The sequence below is a fragment of the Myotis brandtii genome, unplaced genomic scaffold (genome assembly GCF_000412655.1).
Source record: "Myotis brandtii unplaced genomic scaffold, ASM41265v1 scaffold24, whole genome shotgun sequence".
Lineage (NCBI taxonomy): Eukaryota > Metazoa > Chordata > Mammalia > Chiroptera > Vespertilionidae > Myotis > Myotis brandtii.
Window position 1 is genome coordinate 1,054,644 of NW_005359063.1, and position 7,011 is coordinate 1,061,654.

At 43.5% G+C, this 7,011-nt stretch overlaps 1 long non-coding RNA gene across 1 annotated transcript in view; it reads right to left on the reverse strand.

Annotated features, from left to right (window-relative positions):
- Positions 1 to 1,096: 1,096 nt before the first annotated feature.
- Positions 1,097 to 7,011, reverse strand: part of LOC106726210 — a 16,808-nt gene continuing 10,893 nt past the window's right edge. Inside the window, exons 2-4 of the long non-coding RNA XR_001362236.1 lie at positions 5,819 to 5,877; positions 1,452 to 1,646; positions 1,097 to 1,237 (exon numbers count right to left, since the gene is read on the reverse strand). This is a non-coding gene — a long non-coding RNA (uncharacterized LOC106726210). The remainder of the gene's footprint in view (positions 1,238 to 1,451; positions 1,647 to 5,818; positions 5,878 to 7,011) is intronic.

The window sequence follows — 7,011 nt, forward strand, 5'->3', positions numbered from 1 at the left end:
GTGTAACCTTTGACAAGTGTCATAACTTCTCTAAGGCTCTGTTTCCTCAGGTAGAAAGTGAGGATAGTAATAATCTCATACAGATGTTGTGAGAATTAAGCACATACACTGAGTGGCCAGATTATTATGACCACCTGACGTTTGTAGGCAAATTAGCTATAATTTCGCGCTGAAGTTGCTAGAGGGCCAGACCATGATAAACGTCTGAATAGCACAACATACCTAAGTATCGTTGCTGATCAAGTTCATCCTATCATGTTGATGGCGTATCCCAATGGAGATGGCTTCTTCCAACAAGACAATGCGCCATGCCACGGTGCTCGTATTGTGCAGGAGTGCTTTCAAGAACATGAGGGAGACTTTACCTTGCTTAGGTGGCCTCCACAATCACCAGATCTCAATCCAATTGAGCATTTGTGGGATGAAGTTAAAAGAGCCATCAGGCAGCTGGTTCCACAACCATCAAATCTCACAGAACTGGACAGTGCTATTCATCAGGCATGGTGTCAGATTCCTCGCATCACCTTTCAACATCTTGTGGAGTCAATGCCAAGAAGAATCGCCGCAGTATTGAAGGCAAAAGGTGGCCCAACGAAGTACTGATGGGGTGGTCATAATAATCTGGCCTCTCAGTGTATATAAAGCACATAAGATCAAAATAAACACTTTTATTCTACTAGAATGTAAGTTCCTTCAAAGCAAAGAATGGACCTTAGAAACACAGCAATGGCCACATAGAAAATTGTTTAACGAATAAAAAACAAACAAACACAACCAACTTATTCCAGACCTATCCCCAGGTGAGGATGAGCTTGCTAGTCTATACATTCTCATTCTTACTCCTCAAAGTGAAGTTCATGAGCTATTCACATCACTTGGAAACACAGATATCTGATCCCACCTCAGACCTAATGAATCAGAATATCCATGTTGGCCTGATCCCCAGGGGGGTTGTTTGCCCATTGAACTGGGAGACGCACTGCTCACTCAAGGTTGACTGAAGGATGGCATCTCATGGCTCCAGCTGAGAGGGGCTGAGGAAGGCAGGAGCTGGCAGGCAGGGTCCAAACTGATTCCTTAAACTGTGACCGGAAGGGCTGAGGAAGGGCTCCTGTGGACTATGTGCAGACGTCAGGCAGGCAGGGTCCAAACTGATTCCTTAAACTGTGACCACTGTGTGCCGAGGCTTGGGCAGATGGCCAGGACGCAGAACCTCATCGGGCCAGACAGGGGCAGTCTGCAGATGGAGAGGGTGTGTGAGCAAAGGCTGAGCTTCAGAGCCCCAGCCTGCGCTCCAAGGCAACGCCCAGAGGTCCAGGAGGCCAGAAGTCAAGCCCAGGGAACCCAGGTGAGAGAGAAGCTAAAACAGGTTATGCTGGTCTAGAGGGCCAGAGTCTAGGGAACTAGGAGGCTGGGAGAAATAGAAAGCAGACGATTCTACCAGTACTTACTGAGCTGCTTATGGGTAAGACAGAGAGTGAGTGCTTATTTTAGGAGAAGGTGCTCCTTGCCCTGGTCTCACCCCCTTCAGCAGGTAGGTGGGTGTGTCTTTAGAGCTGTGTCTGTGGTCAGAGGGGAGCTCAGCATCACTATGCACTTGCTCCTTCTGAAGGCAGGTGTGAGGCTTACTGGAAGGTCCCTCTGTCCTGCTGACACAAAGAGACAACTGTCAAAGGTAGAGAAATGAACATTTCAGGGACTATGTTTGAAAGTTCTTTGAACAAAGGGACAGGATGTCCCAGGATCCTTTGCTCCCACCATAACACTGTGTGTGTTCAGAGACCAATGGGCTGCTCTCCGGGAGACAATGAGCTGATCCCCCAGTAACCCGGACAGCACTGTCTCAGGGGAGCAGCGCAGAATCCTACTATCTGAGGATGTCAGAGAAGGAGGGGACCTGGTGCCTTCAATCTTTTTTTTTTATCCATGGAGCCTTGTCTTCCAACCCTATCTTACTCAGATCCCCAACATTTGCCATGGATATTAGAAAGCTATTCTTACTGAAGCAGAAGTTGGAGCCCTGAGGCATTCTTTTCCACCCCTACTCCCCAACACCCCCTGAGTCCCCTTGGAGGAACCCCCTGGTTCCATGGGCCAGTTTGAGAGGCACTGCTGGGCACCAGTCCTATTATTATACAAATGAGAGACAGGAGCCCATACAGAAAGGTCTCCCATGACCTGGCATTGGCTCACCTCACTACCCACGTGACTCCCTGTACTTTGGTCATGTGGACTTTTTTCATGCCATGCCTCGGAACATGCCATGCCCTCCCTCTCTGCTGGGCCTTTCTATGTGCTATTCTTTCTACCTGAAATGCTCCCTGCTCCCTTCCATACCTCCCCACCCCACTCCTGCCTGTCTGACTCCTACGTAACCTGTGGATCTCAGCAGAGGCCTGTCTGTTCTATTCACCATCCCAGCAGTGTCTGGTCAATGGTAAGTGCTGTGTCTCTCTTTTCTGAATGAGTGAATGAGCACCTTACAGGAGCCTCGCTCCAGGATTGCCTACCAGCTCTGAGTTTAGGAATGGGGACAGCCTTTCCACCCAGATATGGGGTGGTCCTGGGCAAAACCTTGTCCAACCTGTGTCAATTCCTTCCCAGAGAGCTCTGATTGGTACACAACAGTGTTAGGTTGAAGATCCAGGTAATGGGCAACATGTGTTTAGGAAATGGGAAGTGAGCAAAATGTGTTTAGAAAATGTTGGTAGGTTCAGGTGACAGCTGCCTTCAAAGGGGCCACAGACAGTTATTGGGAGATATGTGTTTCCTATGAGGACAATTTCCAGATATCACCCTGACCTCTGCCACCATGAGAGTCTTAAATCTGACTGTCTTCTAACACCAGGAACCATATTTGACCTTCCTAGTAGATAATCTTCCCAAAGTTCCACAAGGAATTATTCACGACTTCTCTAATGCCAAAATATGGCCATAAAAATAGTGTTTGGTGTTTTTCAGGCTTCTCTGTAGTGGATGAGTGAATGTCTCCAAGAACACCCATCTGACAGAGGGGGAAAAAGCTAAGAAAATATGAATTAATGTTGCACTAAAATTTTCCTGAGCATGTGCAGCTACAAATACTAAACCAACATGTTCCAACATTGTTTCTCCCCATTAGTATGTGGACAGCAAGGTGTTAGGAAGAACTAATGATCTCTTTAGAAAGTGTCACCCCAAACATTACTTGTACAAGCTTTGTAGAATGACTCAACAGGTTAACTCAAGTCTCTGCTTAAGCATCCTTTTATTTAAAGTGACCCTTCCTGGAAAACAGGTTTTTAATTAAAAAGGAAAATCATATTTGCATCCCTCGAAGATAAAGGAGATAAATATAGACTATTTAATTATCTGCATTCTCGGTCTGTTTCTGCTTATCTTTGGCACCAGTTACAAAGCAAACCTTCCTGAAAGGATAATTCCTCCCACAATAATCCTTTCCAATTACACAGGCCTTAGCAATTTATAAAGTTTGTTCACATGTATGATTTCATTTCATCCCCTCCACAGCCCTGTGAGGCAGGTATAACAAGAATTCGAGTTAACTTCATTTTGTAAATGAGATGCTGAGGCCATGGCTACATGACTTGCTCACGGTCATGCTGCTAGCTGGGACTCAGCCAGACCTTGAATCCAAGGTTTGTGATCCCACGTCTGTGTCAGAGTTACCGTCATCAGGTAAACTATGGTTAGGTCGGCCTGATGTCTTAGATCATATTGCAGAGGCACCTGGAAGGTTTTCCAGTGCAGTGGTTGTCAAACTATGCTTCTTAGAACCCTAAGGCTCCATCATGGTGCTTAGGAAGCCATCACGGGGAAGGTGAGAAGACAGGTACTGGGCTCCTATCCCAGCCAAGGAGCTCTGTTTCTATGTCTCATCTACTGGTGTTTCAAGTAAAAAATTTTTTGAAGAAAGTAGTCCACTGTTTCAAAAAAAAAGTTTGAAACTCTAATAAACTAGTTCAAACTTCTTATTTTACAGATTGGAAAAGACCCATAAAGATCCTATAATTCGTCCAAGTTCACATCCAAGTAAGAGCAGAAACCTGACGGGTCTCTCCATGCCCAGTTAAGCCTCTCAGTACCGTGTTGTGTCTATATCCACATTCTCAAACGTTAGCATTTTTTGAAGAAAGCAGTCCACTGTTTCAAAAAAAAGTTTGAAACTCTAGTAAACTAGTTCGAACTTCTTATTTTACAGATTGGAAAAGACCCATAAAAATCCTATAATTTGTCCAAGTTCACATCCAAGTAAGAGCAGAAACCCGACAGGTCTCTCCATGCCCAGTTAAGCCTCTCATTACCGTGTTGTGTCTATATCCACATTCTCAAACGTTAGTGTGTAGCAGGGTCACCTGGAGGGCTTGTCACGGATCTCTAGGCCCTGCCTCCCAAGGCTCTGAGTCAATAGGGCTGGAGTGGGTCTGAGAAGCTTCCATGTGAGGCTGAGGCTACTGAACCACTTGTCCACAGGACACAAAACAACTGATAAGTCAACTGAACTGACCAACTAATTGTGCATTTTATCAATTTTATTTCATTCTGGGAAAATGGCTAAAGGAAATTCCTCCTTCAGAACTTCTAAACACATTGCCTAGGCACCTAGCACTGATATCCTATCACACCAAAGACCCTAAACCAGTGATGGCGAACCTTTTGAGCTCGGCGTGTCAGCATTTTGAAAAGCCCTAACTTAACTCTGGTGCCGTGTCACATATAGAAATTTTTTGATATTTGCAACCATAGTAAAACAAAGACTTATATTTTTGATATTTATTTTATATATTTAAATGCCATTTAACAAAGAAAAATCAACCAAAAAAATGAGTTCGCGTGTCACCTCTGACACGCGTGTCATAGGTTCGCCATCACTGCCCTAAACCCTCGTGTAGGAGGTGACAGTGATGCCCCAGCCCATGTCTCCTCATCCAACCGAGTTTATCTGCACCTGCAGTGGGCAGTCTCCACACACGCAGCCAGCTCATGATTCTTTGGTGTTTCTGTCTGAGGACTTTTTTTTTAACTAACAAGAGCTTGCTCAGCCCACAAGTGGTGTGTGTGTGTGTGTGTGTGTGTAATTAATGCCCCCACTTTCCAGGGCATCCTTTAAGCAATGAGGACATGAATCTGTGGATAGATATGCCAGTATCCCTATCCCTCAGTGGGATGTTTGAAACTTTCTCAAATGACTCCCCAGAGGGGCCCTCGTGAGACTGTGCCCCGCTTTCCCAGAGCAGCAACTCACTCATTAACGCCCCCTGTATTGGCATTTCTCCCTTTCTATCCACTTCCTCTCCTTCCTCATTTGTTTTTCCTGGGATCACTTCCTAAATAAACTATCTGCATCCCAAGTTCTCGTCTCAGGGTCTGCTTTTGGGGGAACACAGACTAAGACACTGTCTCAAAGTTCTTCCCAAGTTCACAGGAGCTTCACCTTCCAGCTCTGTTCACCTGTCAGTTCCATGCCCTGGGGTTGCATTCACAGGTCTTTGGGCTGGCTAACCAAGTCAGGGTGTACTCGATGGGTGTTGATAAACAAATAGTACAATTGATAGTTGCTGTGTTAACAGTAGCAGAAATACAGGCTGTTGAATCATCTGCAGATTCTCATGACTCATAAATTGTATACTTAGCAGTCACTCTTCAGAAGGAGGCCCAAGCCCCTCAGTCAGATCTGTGAAGGATGCCAGCTTTTTAAAAGCCTGGCATTATGTGTATTTTTCAGGGCATCACTATGAAAAGCACCTGTCAGTTCTGAGATGGAGATAAATTTCCTTTTGTCCTGGTAAAGCAAGATTAACCTTCAGCAAATATTTACATTTGAGGAGTGGAGTTTCAGCAGTGGTGGCATCAGCATTTGTCAAGCTGCAGTGCAAACTGCAATGAAAAAAAAAAGAAAAAAATACGTGAGAAACAATTAAATTCTTCTCACATTGAAGCTAAATAATAGAGACAGATCCTTTGGGGTAAAAAAAAATAAATAAATCGATCAAACTTTATCCTAAATAATATAGCTATTTCATGCGTTTCATCCCACTCATTGTTTGTGTATTAATTTTTGCCTTAATATAAAAAACAGTTTTATTGAAGGATAATTAATATATAATAAGTTGCACACATTTAAAGTACACAACTTAATAAATTTTGACATATGTATGCACCCATGAAACCATAGTGCTGACTTATTTTTAAAAGCAATACTATTGAGTTTTCAGTCTATATTATTTCAATATCCAATTTCAGGAGTGATCCATTAATTATCATATTTATGCTATGATTCATTATTGGCTAAAAGCTCTTTACATTACTCCCTATCCAAAATGGCTAAATGAGTATGCTCAAAATAATTGGTTGGCCCAGTTCTTCAAGAACTTATGAGGCATGTCTGGCAAATAATAATAAAAGTTACCACTTATTGAGTATCTATCATAGCCACGGTCTAATTTGCAGTTCTTTATATCATTTGTAATGTTCACAACAATCCTATGAGGTACGTATTGTTACTCCTATATCACAAGTGAGCAACTAAGACTTCGAGATATCAAATGACGTGAAGACATTTACATAGCTAGAACATGACAGAGCTGGTAACTAGATTATTCCATATGGTAATATTTTCTAAACTGCTAATTTATTCATGTTTTATTTATTCAACAAATATACACCAGGTCCAGGTTAGATGTTAGAGCTACAGCAGTGAAGGCGGCTGACATGGTTCCAACATCATTAAGTTTACAGCCATCACTAAGTGTGCAATCACACAAATAATTGATTTCGATTGTTATGAATGCTTTCAGGAGAAGTACAAGGTATTGGAACAGCATGCATTTGGGGCCTGATCTAGTTTCAGGGCAGGCAGCTAGAGGAGGCATCCATGAGGAAGTAATGGTTAAGCTGAGACCTGACAAATAAGTGGGTCTAGAGTTTTAAGTAGGAGAAGTGACATGATCAGATTTGCAAGACTGACTATGGGAAAGTCACTGACATAGGAGGGAACATGGCGGCGGGCGG